We start from the raw sequence: 22,218 nt of genomic DNA, 5'->3' as shown, positions 1-22,218 counted from the left end.
GAGAAATTTGAAGCTTTTGAGAAGTTTAAGATATTTAAGAATAGAGTTGAGAATGAATCTAGTGTTAAGATTAAATGTTTGAGATCTAATAGAGGAGGAGAGTTCACTTCTACAAAATTTAACATATTTTGTGAAGAAAATGGATTCAAAAGAAAACTATCTGCACCTAGAAGACCTAAACAAAATGGGATTGCTAAGATAAGAAGTAAATCTATAGCAAAAGTTGTTAGAGCAATGTTATTTGAGAATGATGTTTCTAAGACATTCTGGAGAGAAGCAGTTAATACAACTTTATATGCTCTAAATAGAGTAAAAATTAGAAAAGATATGGACAAGACACCTTATAAACTATGGTTTGGCTATTCATTGAAAATCAAGGCTTACAAATGCTTTAACTATAGAAATAAGACAATAGTTGAATGCAAAAATGGAAGGATTGATGAGAAGTTTGGAACCAAAGAAAATATGGTAGATTATAATTTAGATGAAGAAGAGAATAACTCTAGAATTGTTAGATAGAATACTGAAATTTTGTTTAAGACTAACAATGACTTGTAGAATGATGTGCTAACTTTTGAGAATAAAGGAAAACAAAGTTTTGAACCTAGAGAAGAGATAAGAGTTGAGATGTCAACTCATACTCCTAACAAAAATATGACAAGGAATCACCCTCTTGAGTAGATAATTGGAAATAAAGACAAAGGAATAATGACTAGGAATAGAGTTAATGAGGAGATATGTTTGATATCTCAAGTTGAACCCAAGACCATGGATGAAGCAGCCAAAGATAATCATTGGATCCAAGTAAAAAAGGAAGAATTGGATCAAATTTTAAATAATGATACATGTGAGTTATTTCCTAGACCAAAAGATAAGAATGTGATTGGAACAAAATGGGTTTTCAAGAATAAGATGAATGAGCAAGGAGAAGTTATGATAAACAAGGAAAACTTGTTTGTAAAGGTTGCTCATAGCAAGTAGGCATTGATTATGAGTAAAAATATGCACTTGTAGCAAGAATGGAAGTAGTAAGGATGTTCCTAGCATATGCAGTGAACAAGAAATTCAAGGTTTATCAAATGGATGTCAAATCTGCCTTTCTAAATGGAGAACTAGAAGAGAAGGTTTATATTGAGCAACCTAAAGGTTTTCCTTTATCAAAACATAAAGACATGTATTTAGATTAAATAAATATCTTTATGGTTCAAAGAAAGCACCTAGAACCTAGTATGCGAGGTTAGACAATTACTTGGCAAAGCTTGGATTTGCTAAAGGTATGACAGACAATAACTTGTATCTGAAAGAAATTGAAGATGGTTTTTTGATCATTGTAATATTTGTTGATGACATCATTTTATCATGTAATGATGAATCTTGTGATAAATTTTCTAATGAGAAGAAGAATGAATTTGAAATGAGCATGATAGGAGAAATGAATTTTTTCTAGGTTTGTAGATTCTGTAGAATAATGATGGTATATTAATTTTAGAAGCTAAGTACCTAAAAGATTTGTTGAAAAGGTTTGGTTTGGAAAGTTGTAAACTTGTTAGCATACCTATGATAACTGGTCATAAGTTATCCAACAAAGATGGGACACCTATAGTTGAGAAGAAGTATAGATCAATGATTGGAGGTTTGCAGTATCTGACACACACAAGTCCAGATATAGAAAATGTAGTTAGGATTGTAGCTAGATTTTGAGGTGATCCTAAGGAATATCATTTTGTAGAAGTTAAGATAATATTTATATATATGAAAGGGACATCTAATTATGGAATTTTATATGATAGATCAAGTAATTTCAGACTTTGTGCATATACTGATGTTGATTGGGTGGGTAGTATGGATGATAGAGCACTAGTGGAGGAACATTATTTCTTGGAGGAAGATTAGTTTCTTGATTAAGCAAGAAGAAAGATTGTATTTCACAAAGTACTGCTGAGGCAAAGTATGTTGTGGCAGTAAATAACTGTAATCAAGTTATGTAGATGCTAAAAGATATTAGAATTGAGATTGAAGAATTTTTTATCATTTACTATGATAACACAAGTATAGTGAGTATGTATAGGAATTATGTATTTCATTCTAAGACAAAGCATATATCTATTAAGTATCATGTGTTGAGAGAGAAAGTAGCAAAAAATGATATCAGATTTGAGTATTTACGTACTAAGGATTAGATTACAGATATCTTTATGAAGCCTTTGCCTAAATATAAAATTGAGTACTTGAGAGGTATGCTTGGGGTTATGCCCCTACCTACTTCTTAGTAGATGATGCAGAAAGAGCATCAGTCTAGTGGTGTAGAACACTATTATTTGACTAGACTGAATGATGATGCTTCCCATATGGAGGAGTATCTGGCATGTACAGAGTCATTGAGCACTCTTGGTATTTGATATTTGGTATTGAACAATGTCTTTGAACACTTGAGCTAGTTATTGACTTGGAGTAGTTGATTAAAAATTGGTACATTGAGATTGAGGTCTTTGACACTGATGTCAATGGGGGAGGCTATGCATGAAAAACATTTACTAAAGTATGGGGGAGAGCACACATGAGATGAGAAGTAGCAATAGAGTACTACTAGGTATTATTGGAACTTAGATTTTTTCATCTATGTTTCCATCAATTCTAAATGGGGAGATTGTTAGCATGGATTTGTTGATACTACATTGGGGAAGTATCCTAAATATTGGAGAGCATTCATGGATGTGTTTTCCATTGATGTCAACATAACATTGTTTCTATAAAGAATGTCTAAGTAGAAGACAAAGATCTTGATGGTATAGATAATGGTTTGATTGTCTAGTCATGCATAGTTATGGACATGCATACCACAGTGTCCTAATAACATGGTTAAGTGTGTAGAGTCTTAGTCAAATATATACATAAGTTGTACCTAATTTACAAAGAGTAGTTCAGAGGTAGAGTATTGGGAAAGTAGTTCCTAATGATTATTGGCTATCCTGCATCTAGGATGTAATGAAGAGATGCATAACCAAACAATGATAGAAGATAGTCAACTGATGATGTTAGCGAGTGTGCAAGCCTTAGTATCACATGTGTAAAGTTTTGTATATACTATGAGTCAACAATTCTATTGTAATTGTAATTAATTAATTATCTTATTTTAATTAATCAGGAAATCCTCAAAGACAAATCAAGGAATTATTATGAAGATATGGTATAAAGGAAAGATGTTTTCCTTGATTGTAAAAGTGATCAAGTGTATTAAGATCATTTTTAAGTGAAAAGTGTGAAAAGAAGTAGAGTGCTTACTAAATGTGTGTAAGCAATCTAAGGGATTACCAGATGCAAGATTTGAGATCTATTTACAAGATTTGAAGGAGAAAAAGTCTAGTTGACATGATAGAGATAGAGGAAGGAAGTACATTTAAAACTATTATTATTCAAGAAATAATACAAAGATCATTTGGACAGTGGGTTCATTGGTCTTTCTCTTGAAGGTTTTTGGATAGTGGGTCCAACTATTTTCCACAACTCCTAACAGTGTTGGAATCTCCTGATAGGGATTCCAAGTCTCCTAACAAGGACTCATATGTATTGAATTTCATAAGAGACTCCTAACAAGGTCTATCCTCTAGCAAGTAATATTTATATTAGTACATCATCTTGTGGGTACCATCTCCATTGGGGTTTTCCCTCTGTTCAAGGGTTTCCCTAGTTAACATATCTGGTGTTATTGTGTATGAGTATTTTTTTGTGGTTTTAGTTTATATTTCTCATATGGTTGAGATTTTTCAAGGTTTTTAATTGTGATATTAGTTGGATAACTAATTCACCCCACCTTTGAGTTATATCAATGGACTATATATTCTAACAGGAATATCCTTAGCAATAGCCTCCAATTTCTCTATAGGTTTTGTATTAGACTCCACAAACTAATCAACAAAACCAACCTCTTCCACCTCAACTTTGTTATGTCATCTTCTCTCATGAACAAGTCTTCTGAACAACTAGAAAACTCTATTTTGAATCAGTAGATTCCAACTCCACAAGCATCTAAAAAATTCCTTCATTATCCTATCCTTAACTTGATCAATCGAACTAGCTTTAACTCAAGCAAACACCTCCTTAGCTCGATCAACCAAACTAGCTTCAAATGGAGAAGATGTCTGAGAAATCTTCCTCTCTGCCACATCATAGAGATTCACAATCATCCCAGGGTCCAATCTTCTCAAATCCATCTCCAAAGATCTTTGCAAACCCTCTATAGTAAATCCTTCCCATGCTCCTTGTGATAAACCTATTTTTTTTGCAAATCAGATCACAACCTTCTACCTCACATGAACAATTAGGAACCAAATCACAAGTCCAAGAACATAGATCTGTAATATACAAACTCATTGTGATCATGCCTTAACAAGATCAATCTTCCATCTTTGTATCCATTGATCCATCTACAAGCCCTCTATAATTGCAAGTTAGAACCATAATCTACCACCTTAGAGCCAAGAGATCTATGACTCTAGAAAATAAAATCCATTAGTAGATTAATATCTTCTCAAATCAACTTCTCTCAATCCAAGATCTTGGTGAAAATTTCTTCAAATTTAATGATCAATCTACACACTCAGGAATAGTTGTGCTCTGATACCACCTGATGCACTACAAGATAAGAGAATCCCAAAAGGAGATGTCCTAGCCCCCAACAAATAATCACACAATATAAATAACACAAAAATGCAAGATCTAATACCAAATCACAATACTTTATTCATGAATATAATTGTTTACTTGCAATATTCCCAACTATAAGACCTTTTGAGTTAGGGCCAAATACATTAGCAATTACATAACAGTTTTGTAGGATCAACAAGATCCAACTCACAATCCCAATCTCAGCTAGTCCAAATCAACACTCTGGAAGAAAACCCCAAGGAAATCTCAACTTGTGCTTTGAATCCCACCAATCAATCTCATAGCTTTCTAAGCCACAACTACTAGCTCTTCAAATTTTTCTCTAGGTATACTTCATCCTCTTCTCCAAGCTGGCTAATCATGACTAAAGACTCCAAAAGACCCCTATACTTATACCCAACTAAGCCACAAGTTAGAGTAGCAAGCTATAAATTAAATAAACCCTTACATTAAATTCATATTTAAGCCACAAGTCAACTCACAATAAACATTAAATACAAAATGTTAACCCTCACGTTTGCCATAGTTAACACATGATACAACCACATAAAATACTTAGGAGAAGCCCCCAAGTTTATAATCATGATTAAATGCACATAGGAGAGATAACCAAGATCACACATAGGTCCACACAAACCCCAAAATTTCTCCATGTCATGATCACCCATTATATACATTAAATGCATCAAACCAAACAAGAAGATCCACAAGAACTCAAGTTGGCACCAATACACTACCGAGTGTCAACAAACTCCCAAGTACTGTCAAGAAACCAACACATGCCAAGAAAAAATAGTGAGTGTCAAGCAACAGTATTTGCCAACATCTTCAAAAAGTGAGCTCCTTTAATGACCAAGTGCCTCCATATTTCCATTAAAATTTCTAAATCTCTAGGAACCTTAGATGCCCCTACATCACATAAGGACATGTTTGAGTATTTGTGTGGTATCATTGGGGTTATGCCCCTACCTACCTTTGTATAGATGATGCAAAGAGTGCATCAATCAAGTGGTATAGAGCACTATTGGATTGAACGCTGATGCTTCCTATATGGGGGAGTATTTGTGATGGGTAGAGTCATTAAGGACTCTTGGTAATTGGTATTGTATGGTGTCTTTGGACACTTCGATTGGTTGAAGACTTGGAGTAGAAAATTCACACAGTGACTCCTTTGCCATTGATTTCAATGGGGGAGATATGCACATGGAAAACATCTTCTAGGTGAATGTGGGAGAGACAATTGAATGGGGAGAGATGAGAACATCCCTATTCTTGATTATGTAGATTAAGAAAGATTCATGTAAGAAAGGAAAATGAATATCTCTATGGGGGAGATTCACAACATGAAGAACTATTAATTCCAAAGGGGAAGATACATACAAATTGATAGTTGTTATGGTGAGTTTTAGATTTTATTGATGGAGAGGATTTGAAAAAGAAGAAAGACTACAATAGTAGTGTCTAGTTCAATATTTATGGACTTAGATGTTTTACATCTATGTTTCCATCAATGCCAAAGGGGAATTTTGTTAGTAATGAATGCTAATAATATTATTTTAGAAGTATCTAAAGTAGCTAGAGAAATTGTATGTTGCATTCATGATTGTGTTTTTCATTAATGTCAGCATATTATTGACTCTATAGATAATGACAGTGAGATAGACTAAGTTTGAGGTAGCATAGATATTTGATAATATCAACTGGTGAATTGCATAGTTACATTAATGTTCTACTATGAATTTTGAGTACACAGTTAAGTGCACAAGAATATATATGAAGAAAGGATTAAGTTATGCAATGTTTGGTGAAATCTATTCTAGAATAGAGCATGTAAGAAGAAATTTTCAATTACCCTGTTATATCTATTAATAGGGATAGCATCATGATATGCATAGTTAGGTACAATAAGAAGATAGCTTCCTGGTAACATGGTTAAGTGCACGAGATCCATATCACACTTGCAAAAGAATTTTTGGTTATTGAGAGTTGAATGAGTAGTTAATTAAGTTTTTATCTTATTTAGGTCCTATTTAATTAATCGGTAAAGGTACATAGCCAACTCAAGTAATTATTTTAAGGACATAGTATAAAGGAAGAATGTTTTCCTTGTTTGTGATATAGAAAAAAGTAGATCAAGTGAACAAGAGCAGAGTATTTGATAAATATGAGTAAGTTATCCAAGTGATTATTGGATACAACATTGGTGATCTGACATTGAAGATCAAAATAGAGGTTTGTTCCATTTGACAGGACAAAGGAAGAGGAGAGTACAAGTAAAGTTCATTCTATTAGCTAGAAAAGAATAATAGAAAGATTAGTTGGATAATGAGTTTAGTGATCTTGCCCTTGAAGCTATTTTGATAGTGGGTCATTCTGGTTTTTAAAACTCCTAATAGGGTTGGACTCTCCTAATAGGGATAAATATGTACTGAATGGATTTCATAAATTCCTAATAGGGTCTATCCTCTTAGAAGGAACTTTTGTATTAGTAGATCATTTTGTAGGTATCATCCCCACTAGGGTTTTCCCTCTAATCAAGAGTTTTCATAGTTAACATATATGGTGTTATTATGTATATGTATTTTCTTATGGTTGTTGATTATATTGCTCACATGGTTAAGGATTATTAAGGTTGATAAATGTTCAAATAACTAGATCATAACTGAGTCATCTCCCCCCCCCCCCCCCGTGCCATCTTAGTTATCTTGGTAGAATTATATTTATAAGACCACATAGATGCCACAAGAGAGATACATGGGCTCAAGAACAAGTCATGCAAATTTTGAAAGAAGTCTTTAAGGTTTGAGTGGCTCAAGGTGTGCTCATACATGTGTGAGAAAGCTTGGGGAAATGAGAGGAGGACACAAATGTTTTGGAGAATTTAGAGAAGGTGGGTGGCTCCAAAGGATCAGGTTGCTCACACATGTGTGAGCAACCACTTATGGGCTAAAATGGGATTAAAATGCACTTTAGCTAAGTGGGATTAAGTAGTGGGTATGCTTAAGTGTGTGAGAGTTATGAGTGGTAGACTAGGCTTTAGGTAGGATTTAGGATTAAATTTGAATACCTTAGGGAAATGAACATATTTAATTAAATAAATGTAATTAAATAGGAAGAAGAATGTAACAAACATAATTAATTATAAAATAATTAATTAAGGTGATACAAGAGATATTAAATTGATTAATATAGTGTTTGGGATAATTTTAAGTGTCTATATATTATGCCTCTTTGATGCAGTGTTAGAACAACATTACATCAAGGAGAAAGAAAATATAGGTTTTCTTGGAGAAGAGAGAATTCCTAGTAGTCATTTCATAGCAAGATAGGGGAGGAGGGTGCCCCCTCAAGAAAATAGGGAAAAAAGGACCCGTTTTGTATAATTTTCTCAAAAAATGTACTTGGAGGAAAAAAGGATAAAAGACTCAATTTAGAGCCTTTGCATGACTTTTGGGGTAGATAAGATCACACAAGATTAAAGATAGGTCCCAAGATGAAAATGGGCCTTGAGGAGCCTATATAAGGCCTTAAAGGGCATAAAGAAGGTTCATTTGCACATCTAGAGAGAAGAGACCTAGAGCATAGGATGGATCCTATTGAAAAGTTATAACTTCATGAGAACATCGAGACATGCTAGAGACCAATAAGTTTTTGGAAATTTGGCTAGGTAGATAATTTGTAGTTATCATTTATGGAAAAACATACCTTGGATGAAGAGAGTATAATGTAAAGTTAAATATACATTAACTATAGTTAGAAAATTTTCTAAGTATCAGCTAGTTTATCTGGTAAAATAGATAGATTTTTGATATGTGCAGTTGGCATAGACATAATTGGCATGTGTGTAGTTAGGTACATAAAGGATAAGAGTTTCAAATGTTGAGATAATGGGTGTTGCACACATTGCATAATACTGTTATTTTATTTTATTATGTAATGTTGTGCCTAGATGGACGTGCAACATTTAAAGATTCCCATGGAATATTCTTGATGAGTTGTATTGTAACATTGTGAAAATATTTCATGTAATTATTTAATATTGGGGAAAAGAATTAAATGCCCAATATTAAATGTGGGGTCAGTGGGTTAGGTAGCACATGGTTTTAGCACATGGTTTATGTAATACCACTTAGTGGTTTTGTGGGACTTGCTACTATATAAGCAGCCACAAGGGTAGTTGTTGTAGAGAGAGAGTGACAAGGAGAAGACAAAAGGCAAGAGTCGAGCAGGACAAGGCTTGACAGGTTAGCCAAGGGAGCATTTGTGAAGGTTGAAAGCATGGCATGGGATGTGTGGATTCATGCTTGTTCACATAGTTTGCTCGGTTGTGGCTATGGCCATGAAAGCTTCCATGGTTGTATGGCAATGGTATTTTTTGCTGAATAATATATGGTGATGGATGCTTTTGGAGGCTGGGTTTTTTCCCTCAATGAGGGTTTCCCAGGGTATATCTTGTGTCACATTTTATGGGTTATGTGGAAACGGTTATATTCTTTATTGCCAAGTTTCCTTACATCAAAATGATCTATGGATGAGTGCAAGTCAATATGGTCAGTACAGAAAGAGATAAAACAATTTTACTAGTCAAAGCAAAGAATAGGCAGAACATAGCATGACATGAAATAGATAATTATGGATTAAGGAATTATTTTATTTACAAAATAACTATTTAATTAACTAGGGGGATATCCTACATGTTAATCCTTAGTGAGATCTAATTTTTTATTTTCTAAAGTGTGTGAAAGCTTTAAGGTTGATTGGACAATATTTTGTAATTTGTAAAGATATAAAAGAAAATATAAATTTCAAAGTTAATTATACTTATAAGGAAGAATCTAAAAATTATATATGATTAAAATTATGATGTATGATTATAGGAATGAAAATATTGTGATGAGAAACAAAGGAAATATTAGATATTGAAGATATCAACAACAACGAAAGAGATTTTTTGTATCTTTTTGTTGTATCAAGAAAATAAATTGTATATTGTATGTTTGGGAAGTGGGATCTTCTTGCATACATTTTCTATTTGTATATAACAAATCCTACTAGGGTTGAGGCTTCTAAAAAAGCCTATGTCCTCTATCAAGGATCAAGATATTATATAGATGTAATATTAGATTCCTAATAGAGTTATTATCTTTAACTAGATACTTTTGATTAGTGGATCATTTTGTGAGTACCATCCCCACCATGGTTTTTCCTTGGCTAGGGTTTCCCTAGTTAACAAAATATGGCATTATGAGCTCTCTTATGGCATGGTTATGTTTACTATACAAAAAAATTAGATTACTTTCATATTTAAGTTATAAGATAATTAATAATATCCAATTTTGGGTTAAAGTTTGTAAAATAATGATTCACCCCCTACTCCCTCTCAATATTCCCTATTTCTAACAATTGGTATCAAAGAAAAGTTACTTGGAAGAGGCTTGATAGCTTGAGAAAGATCCTTATGGATATGGAACAATTACAAAAGAACTTAGAAGAAGCCTTTCAGAAGATTGATATTCTCATTGAAGAAAGAGATAACTTGAAGGAAAGATATGAAGAAGCAAAAGACTACATTGGAAAGATGAAAGACAAAATTGATCATCTCAAATCCAAAAAGGAGCCTAAAGATCAAGTTAAGGATTGTGATGAAGTTTCAAGAGTGAAGAATAAAAATGAGATCCTAAAACATGAATTGAAGACCATTGAACTAAAATTGAGATTAAAGAAAGACGATGGCAAAATTGAGTGAGATCTAAAAAATGAGAATGCAGATCTAAGATCCCATCTTACAAAAGATACATCTGAACTTGAATCCACCAAGTTGGAATATGTAGAACTTGAGAAGTACATCACTATTGTGAAAGGAGAGCTAACCCAATCTAAGAAACAATTAGAGAAGTTATATTCTAGTAGTAAGAAAATTGATGAGAAAATATATTTTTAGAGACCTTCTTATGATAAGATCAATCTTGGATATTTTATTAGAGAAAAATTAGCCAAAAAATTTGAAGCTAGAAAGGACACTAGTCCTAAAATTCATGAGCCTATACAAGGGAAATAATAAATGAACAAAGTTGAGACAAATCAATCTGATAGTACACCTAAGGAGATTGAACAAATTGATCAACCTAAACAAACTAATGAAGTTAAGTGACCTAAGAAAACTAAATCACCCAAGGAAGTGAGGTGTGAATCCAAAGGTAGATGCTTTGCATGTAATTAAATTGGTCATATGAAAAGGGAATTCATAGGTAATCCATTTAAAAATGTTATTGATTTTTATTGTTATAATTTTCATGGTTTTGGTCATGGAGTAGTTAGATTGTAAGAAACCTAAATTTGATAATTACAGTAGCAATAGTAGAATATTTGGAGGTACTAACCTGTGTAGAAGCACCTAGGCTTCTTCCTTAAAAATTTTCAATTTTTTTCTTGTACTAACCTTAGCCAAGTCATTGATTTTTTTTAAATCTTAGAATGTCTTGTTTGTGTGTTCCTAGCTAGATTAGACTAGGATTAGTCCAACCTAGTTGATGGTTGCTTTAAATGTTGTTAATGCTAGATTAGGCCTTAATTGGGAAATGGTGGTCTAAAATATTGTGAGGCTTGGGAAATGGTATAAATATTACTAACATAGATCCTAGGATGATTTTACATCATTCTAGGTTGATTTGAGACCCTTAGCATGATCACAACAAAATGATGTAAAAGTTGTCAAAATGTTGCTTGACAACATTTTGCTATTTTTGAAAATTGCATGACAACAAACAACAAGATTTGATTCTCTTTGAGAAATAATTATGGGTAGTTTCTATAATGTACTAATATAAATGGTAGGGAATTTTAATCTTCTAAGATCTCATTTTCTACTAATATAAATGGTAGGGAATTTTAATCTTCTAAGATCTCATTTTCTAAGGTAGAGTGTGTAGTAGTGTAAGTTTTGTTGTGAATAGAACTGAAAAACTCTATTTTGGTGTGACAAACTTCTTGCATCAAGAGTAAAAGTTTTCTTATGGATTATTTTATCTAATTTAGTGTTGCATTTATATAGAGTAGGTAGATTCAAGAATTTTCTATTCAATAGTCAAGTTGATTTGAGTTTATTAGAGTAGGTCAAAAATTGATTTGTAAATAAATAGTTTGTTGGGGTAGTATTTGACAGTTTTTAGTTTGATGGTTCCCTCATTTCTCTCTATCATAAAAATAATTACAACTCAAAGGGATATGTTAGGGAATCCATTGTATTTTATGTTTGTGAAAGGAGGAGCTCTGAAACAAAGTTTGGCTATTTTTAACCTCATGGCCTATGTGAGATCAACAAGCCCATCTAGGTGCATGACAGTGCAAAATTAATGTGTTATGCAGGGGAAGGAGTGAGGTAATTGAACCAAGTGTGGTTTTCAAATCCTAGAGGTCTTGCTAACTCATACAAGTGATATTGGTACTGATCCAATCTACTAAGTTAGATTTCCATGTAGAAATTAGAAATCAACACAATTTTAGCCCTATTAGCTCTATATTTTAGGAACACACTATACAGATGACTTAGGGACTTAAGACAACCAAAATCCTTAAGGTATCTAAAAAGGTTATCCAAATTCCTAGTTTTTTTTATGGTTATTTGGATATTTTGAGAAATAATTGGTAAAAACCCACTGACTAGGGCTAATTGACCAATTAGGTCTACTAGGCCAAAACCTTAGCAATTCCTAAACTTGATAGGAAAACCCTAGATGCCCTATTAAAATGAAGTTTTTTGGGGGCCAAGAAATAATTTTAGTGATGGAAACACCCCCTATAGCACTAGTGAAGGTCATTTCATGAACTTACCTTTGGAATCAACCAAGGAAGAGTAAAGACTTGAAATAACCTATTGATAGTTATCCCTCAAGGTGAAGCACAAAGGAACTCACTCATAGAGTTAAGTTAGGGAAGTCTTAGGAAAAATTTTTCAAGACTTGTGGGGCCCTAGAAGAAAACTTATGGTCTAGTGGAGACTAGTTCTATATTAATAGCCTTGTCAACAATTGTGCAAGCACATCTTGGAGAGTATCTATTAGATTGGTATTAGAGCTTGGTTAAGATTAGGCTTGTGGTGAATTTTTTTAGTGGGAGAAGAATTAGTTGGTGAATCCAAAATGGTTACAAGAACATCTAAGTTGGAACAAAAACTAGATGAAGTGGATGAGAAGGTTGGAGAAATCAAGATTAAGATTGAGGAACAACCTAAACAAGAAAAATGTAAGGATGTCGCAATTGAGGATGAGGTCCCTGAACCAAGTCCTATACTCATAGAAGAACCATTCCTTAAAGTATTGAGAGCCTTAAGTGGCAAGGCTCTAGAAGGCATTCAAATATTTAATGGTAAGATGGAACTTGAGGTAGTCCTAGATTGGATAGAAGGACTAGAAAATAACTTTGAATGTGATGTCATAACTAAGGCTCAATAAGTTAAAGTTGTAAAGGCCAGATTAAGAGGGTCTACACTCACTTGGTGGAAATTTATCCAAGATGAGAGAGAGAAGGAAGGAAAGAAGCCCATTTTTGCATGGAAGGCTATGGTTACAAAAATTAGAGATGATTATGTGCCCGAGGATTATGAAATTTAGTTACATAAAAGAGACAAATTCTTAGATAGAAAGGCTTGGATATTAACTCTTTTAATAAGGAGTTTCAAAGATTTTGTATGAGGTCAAGAGTTGCAGAAGATGAGAAAGTAAAAGTAACAAGGTATCTTAATGGTCTCAAGTGGACTATACATGATGAGAAACTCATGATACATTTGGAGAAATGCAAGTTCATGAAGATGAAACTACTGTACCTTATGTTTGTGTTATCCCAAGGTAATCTAAAGATGGATCCAAGAAAAGTGGAAGCCATTATCAACTAGCCTACTCCAAGGATTGCAACAGTGGTAATAAGTTTTCATGGTTTAGCTCAATATTATAGAAATCTCATTAAGTAGTTCAGTACTATTTGTGCTCCTATGCTTGATACTATTAAAGGAGGAATGTAGATTAATTTTTTTTGGAATGAGAAAGCTAACCATGGATTTGAGGTTTTGAAAAGGAAGATTTCCACTCAACCAATCTTGGTTTTACCAAGCTTTGAGAAGTTGTTTATAGTTGAGTGTGATGCTAGCAATGTGGCTATTAGTATTGTTTTAAGCCAAGAGGGAAGACCCGTGGCTTTTCATAGTGAAAAGTTAAGAGATGCTAAGAAGAAGTACTCTTCTTATGACTTAAACAGGTATGATCTAGTCCAAGCATTAAGGAAATGGAGGTAGTACTTGCTTCTAACAGATTTTGTGGTATTTTTAGACTATTAGGCATTGAGTTTCTTAAACTCACAAGAAAAGCATAGTCATAAACATATGAAATAGGTGGAGTATCTACATGCATACACTTTAAACATAAGACAAAAGAAGGGGATATCGAATAAGGTAGTAGATGCCTTAAGTAGAAGAGCCCTAACTATACAAGAGATACACTTGCAAATCATGGGTATTGAAAACTTTAAAGACCTATATGTAGATGATGAAGACTTTACAATGATATAGTACAAGATAAGGAATACACAAATCATTTTCATGGTGAGTTTTTTTACTATACTTTACAAAGTGATCTATCATTTAAAAGATGTTAACTATGTGTCCCTAGAGGTTCAATTAGGGAAAATTTGATTCAAGAGAATCACAATGGTGCAATTAGTGGGCATTTTGGAGTTAATAGGACCCAAGAGTTAGTGAATAGGTTTTACTTTTGGCCTTAAATTAATTTAGACATTAGGAAGTATCTAGAGAGTTGTGTAGTGTGACAAAAGGAAAAGGGTACATCTTCTAATGTAGTCCTTTGCCAACCTCTTCCCATTCCAAGTAGACCCTAGGAATGTTTGAGCGTGGACTTTGTTGTAGGTTTGCCAGGACAAAGCAAGGGTTTGATAGTATATATGCCATAGTGGATAGATTCATCCAAATAATAGACTTTACTCCTTACAAGATAGGTCATGATGGTTTCCATATAGCACATTTACTCTTCAAGAAAGTGGTGAGGATACATGGGCTACCCCTGAGTATAGTCTTAGACAAAGACACTATATTCATGGGTTACTTTTGGAAGACATTATGGCACAAGTTGGGAACTAATCTATCTTTTTGGGTATGCATATCACCCACAAATAGATGGCCAAATAGAGATGGTCAATAGAAGCCTTGGTAATTTTTTGAGATGTTTGATAAAGGATTATGGTCAAACTTGGAACTGACTCCTAGGATAGGCAAAATATGCCTACAATGATACTATGAATAGAACTATTGACAAGAGTTCCTTTGAAATAGTTTATGGCCTACACCCTAGAGGCATATTTAGAGCTAAGGGTAGTGGTTATGCTGAGGATTTTTCACATTCCATGAAAGAAGTGGATGAAATAGTGAGAAGAACTCTACAAGACAATACAACAAAGATAAAGAAGAAGATGGATGAAAGAAAGAAAGATGTATAGTCCAAGTAGGAGATCTTCTCATGGTTCATTTGAACAAGGCTAGGCTGCAAAAAGGAGTACTACACATTTTATAGGTGGAATTATATTCCTAACACCACATAGGTGCCACAAGGGAGATACATGGGATAAAGAAAAAGCACTGTAAAAGTTGAAAGAAATATTTTAGGTTTGAGTGGCTCAAGGTGTGCTCATGCATGTATGACCAAGCTTGGGGAAAGGAGAGGACAAAAAAGGTGTTTTGGAGAATTTAAGGAAGGTGTGTGGCTTCTAGTGATTGGGTTTCTCACACATGTGAGAAACCACTTAGGGTCTAAAAGGGGATTAAAATGCACTTTAGCTAAGTGGGATTAACTAGTGGGTAGGATTAAGTGTTTGAGAGTGATGGGTGGTAGACTAGGCTTTAGGTAGGATTTAGGATTAAATTTAATAGTGGGTTTAGGAAATTTTAGTCACATTAAAGGATTTAAATAAATAGAATTTATTTAAAAGGAGATTTATAGACCACTATGTATTAATAAATTTAATACAATATAGAGATGTATTTGAATTTCTTAGGGAAACGAACACATTTAATTAAATAAATTTAACTAAATAGGAAGAAGAATGTAAAAAATATAATAAATTTTGAAATAATTAATTAAGGTGCTACAAGAGATATTAAATTGATTAATATAGTATTTGGGAAAATTATAAGTATCTACATATTGTGTCTCTTTGATGCAGTGTCAGAACAACATTCCATCAAAAAAAAATTGGAGAAGTTATATTCTAGTAGTGAGAAAATTGGTGAGTAAATATATTTCAGAGACCTTCTTATAATAAGATTGGTTTTTGATATTTTATTGGAGAAAAAATAGCCAAAAAATTTGAAGCTAGAAAGGAAGCTAGTCCTATAATTCATGATCCTATATAAGAGAAAGGAGAATTGAAAAAAGTTGAGCCAAATCAATCTAATAATTCACCCAAGGAAATTGAACAAGTTGATAAGCCTAAACAAAGTAACGAGCCTAAGCCACCTAAGAAAACTGAATCACCCAAGGAAGTGAGGTATGAATTCAAAGGTCTTTGCATGTAATGAAATTGGTCATATGAAAAGGGAATGCATAGGTAAGCCATTTAAACATGTTACTAATTTTTATTGTTATAAAATACATGGTTTGGATCATAGATAAGTTAATTGTAAGAAACCTAAATTTGATAATAATTGTAGCAATAGTAGTATGTTTGGAGGTACTAACCTAGTGTAAGAGCACCTAGGCTTCTTCCTTAAATTTGTTCAAATTTTGGCTTGTACTGACCTTAGCCAAGTCAATGATGTTTTTTTGACCTTAGAAGGTCTTGTTTGTGTGTTCCTAGGTGGATTGGACTAGGATCAATCCAACCTAGTTGATGGTTTCTTTAAATGTTGTTAATGCTAGATTAGGCCTATATTGGGAATGAAGGACTAAAAGCTTGTGAGGCTTGGGAAAGAGTAGAAATATTCCTAACATAGGTCTTAGGATGTTTTTACATCATTCTAGGTTCATTTGAGACTCTTAGCATGATTATATTAAAAAATGTAAAATTAATCACAATGTTGCTTCACAATATTTTACAATTTTTGAAAATTTCATGACAACAAACAAAAAGATTGAATTCTCTTCAAGGCATTATTATGGGTAGTTTCCACAATGGTCTAAAATAAAGGGTTGGGCATATTTAAAATTTGAGGATTCTATTTCTCAAGGTAGAGTGTGGAGTAGTGGAAGTTTTGTTGTGTATAGAATTGAAAACTTTATTTTGGTGTGATATTTATTTAGGTGTGATAGACTTCTTGCATCAAGAGAAAACGTTTTCTTATGGATTGTTTTATCTAATTTATTATTGGATTGATGTAGAGTAGGTATATTAAATCATTTTATATTTAATAGTCAATTTTATTTGAGTTCATTAGAGTAGGTTTAGAAATTGATTTGTAAATAGAGATTTTGTTGGAGTAGTAGTTGGCAATTTTTAGTTTTATGGAACCCTCATAGTTCTCTACTATACAAATCATTACAGATCAAAGGGATATGTTAGGGAAGAAATTAAAGGTTATGTGAGTGAAAGGAGGAGTTTTGATACAAAGTTTAGCTATTTTTAACTTCATGCCCTAGGCAAGATCAGCAAGCTCAGCTAGGTGCATGACAGTGCAAAATTAATGTATTTTTGTAGGTGAAGGAGTGAGGAAATTTAAAAAGTTTAGTTTTGGAAGCCTAGAGGTCCTATTGAAACCTAGGAGTGAGATCAAGACTTTTGCATTCCACTAATTTAGATTTCCAAGTAGAAATCAGATATCAACACAATTTTAACCCTATATTTCAGGAACCCACTGTACAGATGACTTATGGACTTATGACCACAAAAATCCCTAAGGTCTCTAAAAAGGGTATCCAAATACCTAGTTTATTTTTGGGGTTATTTGGAGGTATTGAGAAATAATTGGGAAAAAAATCCACTGACTAGGGCTAATTGACTAATTAGGCCTACTAGCTAAAAACTTAACTAAGTCCTAAACTTGATAGGAAAACCATAGATACCCATTCAAATGAAGTTTTTTGGAAGCCAAGAAAGTGGTTTAGTGATGGAAACACCCCTTGTAGCATTGGTGAAGGTCATTTGATGATTTTTCCTTTGGAATCAACCAAGGAAGAGTGAAGACTTGAAACACCTATTGATAGTTATCCCTCAAGGTGAAGCACAAAGGAACTCACTCATAGAGTTGAGTTAGGGAAGTCTTACAAAAATAATTTCAATACTTGTGATGCCCTAGAAGTGATCTTAGAGTCTAGAGGAGACTAGGTCTAGAATATACTAGTCAACAATTATGCTAGCACACCTTGGAGAGTATCTATCATAACCCTATAGGAGAAAGGAGGAGATCTAATAAAGGAACTAATGGAGACATGAAAAACATGTCATGTTACAAATGTAAAAACTTTGGACACATAGCCAAAAATTGCATAACACTTGTAAACCATCTCGGACCTAGATTTTAAAACAATATACTAGTATGTTAGTTATACAATAAATTTGGTCATAAGCAAGAGTTTGTAGAATGGATATGAGGAACATCAATAGGAATCTAAATTTCAGAAGGAATACAAACAAAAATGATAGAAGAAAAAATTGTAGTAATCACAACCAAAAGGAGATATTTAAGGAACATGTAGAAGAATTCAAAGAGGTATTTTTCAAATCCAAAGATCCATTCAGTTCATATGTAGTATTAGAAGAACAACCATTTGATTCACTTGAATGAAGATTGAAGTTAGCAATTGTATTTGATTCATCTTACTTGAATTAAGTACTTTGGATAAGAGATCGAGCATTAGAAAGGTAAAAGTTATGATACAAATAGTGTTAAGGTTTGTGTAGTTAATATAAGGTACAACATGATGATATAAAGCCATGGTTAAAAGCAAAAATGATTTGGAGATCATATGTGATTGTGCAAAAGAAAATGAGTTCCTTGGTAACCAAAAAAAACTTTTTGGTGATTGCATACTTACACAGTTAATGTAGTAGTAAATTGAAAGTGATTTAAGTCTTACAAATAAGATTTTGTGTACCATTTGATTGTGTGAGAAGTTAACAAGCATCTTAGAGGAAATTCAAGGCAAATTGAAAAAAATTTCAATTGTGAAGTGAAGGAAGCCCTAGTTAAGTGAAAATAAGGTATTTTTTATCCACACAATTGAAATTATAAGGTTTAATCTAAATAATGGAAGTACTCATAGTCTATAATGTTAATGAATTCCCTAGATACAAGTTTAAGAAACATCCTTATGTATCTTTGGAAGATGACCTCGTAGGGGAATTTTCCCAAGTTCCCACAAATGTATCACACATAGAAGACATTAGAGCTTACATTCACTATAAATTTGAGAGAATTGGTGACAATGTAATTCATAAGGATTTGGACTTGGTATGCAATAATGACCTATCTCTTAAACATGGGTTTGAACACCTGGCTGAGATGAACATTATAAGGCACATGTTCTACACTGAATTTGAAAATCTTGAGTGGATTAGGATAATTCTAAGTTGAATTCAAGAAGATATGTTTTTTGTAGGAGATATTCCTATGATGATTGACAATGACATGATTCATAAGCTTATTGGTCTAAGTAATGAAGGTTATAACCTTTTCAATGAGAAGAATGTGAAGAAAATAGTGGAAACCGCCTTGAAAACCAAATTAGATGGCAAAAATATATGATTAGATTTTCTCAAGGAAACTTATGTTAGATTGTTAAGAAAAAAATTTTGTTACAACATGACTTATAGTTATATAGTTTTAACTATGTACCTATTGGATTCATTTGTGTAGCCTATCCAATGGCAGTCAAGAAAGAAAAGGTAAATATGTGTCAAATTGTGAAACATAAGTTACTAGACAACATTGAAAGGTTGAAGAAAACTAAGAATGCAATATTTAGATTTGAGTCCTTATTTACACATCTAGTTTTTCAAGTCATGAGAAAGTTTCATGGTATGCCTAACTGTGAGTAGAATGGAAACAAATGCACCTTGAGTCTGATAACCCACCATTACAGAAGACATTCAAAGGAGAGGATAACGAAAGATATCACAAGGATGATGAGGAACTTTAAGATTGAGATGAAATGATGGTACATAATTTAACCATCATTAGTTTAAAAATAGAATGATGATATTTTCTTCATGGTAGAAATAGATGTTGCTTGTATGGAAGCAGTGGAGCCAAGAGTTAAATGCATTGACCCTATGGGGTATGAAATGACTGAAGAATTGATTGAAGGTTATGAAAATATTATTATGGAATCTAACAAAGATGAGGAATACCCTAGATGGGGGAGATATGGTGAGAAGATAAGGGAAGTTCAAAGTGAGCTATACAACAAAGAAATCAAGAAGGAAGTGGACAAGAAGATTGAAATAATTCTCAAAGAAACTGATATGACTAGGGAAGAATTCAAAGAAGCAATGGGAACTTCTAGAGAAATGAGGGAAAGTGTAAAATCAAAGATCTTGATTGTCACACCACTAGTATTTGGAGGAATATTCCAAGGTGACAATTACATGATCATCTTCATAAATTCCCAACACACCCTATGCAACTATTTCCCAAGTACAACCTAGTATTGTATAGACAACACAAATCATCAACCACTCCTACTAGCACCAAAAAATCCATGAGATTTACATAAGTTAACAAGGAAAAAATAGAGCCTCCTACATAGTAGAAGAGAGTCAAATAGATATAGGACCTAAAAAGAGTAGATAGACTCTTACTCCTAGAAGGAAAACATGGATAATTGAATATGAATTAGAGTCATCAAAAGAGGAAATAAAGGTGAAGGAAGCCAAAGAGAAGAAAATAGAGTATAAAACACCTACTAGAAGGAAGGTATTGAAGCCAAAGATTGAAACTCTCAATGATGCCATCATAATAAAAGGAAATTTCATATAGCTGAATAAATTTTATGATTTCTATAACAGTTTTGAAAGACTTGAGTTAGGAAATGCAATAACAAGACATTTCATTCTTAATGATAAGAAGTTTATAGATATACAACATCTTGTTCTAAATGACATGTATGAAATTCTTGAAGATAGAAAACTAAGAGCTATGGAAGAGGATAAAAAGATAAGAGAAAATCACCTTAGAAAACTCTGCGAAGTAACAAGTGAAGATCACTTAAAATTTTGTTGAGTAACCTTGCACCCTATCTAAGAAATAAGACAAGATCCATACTCATAATGGGAGGAAACTATGAAGAGGTGAACAAGGAGACAAAAGAAAATATTGTAAAGATTATGATAGATCTAAAGAAATCTAGTCAACAAGGAAAGGTAAAGGATACAGAGGCACCCACAATTGATACAGTTATGGTAGATGTATCTCTTACTCCCCAAATAACCATCTCAATAGATGCAATGCATATTGATAGTACTAAAATAAATGTTGATTATAAAGAAGACCCTTTTAAGGATTATGGTCCAAACATTGTTGACTATTTGGCCAACCATTCTAGTTTTGATGATGAGAAGGAAGAAGAATAGAAAGAAGAAAAAGAGGAAGAGGACAAAAATAAAGAAGAAGAAGAAGAAGAAAAAGAAAAAGCATTATAGGCTAAAAAGAAAAAGAAGATAGAGGAAGATGAGAGGAAATTGGAAGATGGGAAGAAAAATAAAATAAAAAGATAAAAGAAAAGAAGATAAAGAAAAGAAAAGAAAGCAATAAGTAGAGAGAAAAGAAGAAGAAGAAAAGAAAAAGGAGGAAGAAGGGAAAGGAGAAGAAGAAGAGAAAACAAAAGAAAAAGAAGGAAGAAGAGAAGACAAAAGAATAAGAGAAAAGAAAAGAAGAAGAAGAAAAGAAAAATGAGGAAGAAGAGAAAACACAAGAAGAAGAAAAGAAGAGGAAAGAGAAAGAAGAAGACGAAGAGAGAGGACATGAAAAAGGAATAGGAGTTCCATCAGATGATGATGATGATTAGAAATGACTCATGTCATAATTGAGTAAGCTACTAGAGAAGAACAAGAAAGTGCAAAATTCTAGAAGAATATAGAAGAAGTACTTGGAAAGATGTAGAGAAAAGTCACACTCAAGGTGATAGAGCAAAATTTTCATCTAAGAGTTAAGGAATTAGTGAAATCCTTTGATGTGAAGTTCACTAACCTATCAGATATAGTATCTATACAAGCTTAAACACAACATGGCACACATATGTTTGACACGTTTTGTCAGAACATCAAAAATAATTTTAGAGATCTTGATACTTCCATAAAAGAGCTAAGGAAATGTGAATAGAAAGGAATGCCACTATATGAAAAAATCAAACTATCATTCAAGTTCACCAAAGACATCGATGAGGAGCTGAGAAAGAAGCATGAAGAACTCCAAGACCTAGTAAATTAGCTTGAGCAACCACATCAAAAGGTAGAAGATATAGAGGAAATGATTGCAACAACTTGTGATGAGATAAGTCTAATTGAGATGAATAAGGAAAGAATTGAAAAATGGTTCTCACTTCAGAGAGAACACCTATT

The sequence above is a fragment of the Cupressus sempervirens genome, chromosome 6 (assembly GCF_028749045.1).
Source record: "Cupressus sempervirens isolate cs-2001-9-10 chromosome 6, ASM2874904v1, whole genome shotgun sequence".
In the NCBI taxonomy this organism is placed as follows: Eukaryota; Viridiplantae; Streptophyta; class Pinopsida; order Cupressales; family Cupressaceae; genus Cupressus; species Cupressus sempervirens.
This window is presented reverse-complemented; position numbering follows the sequence as displayed.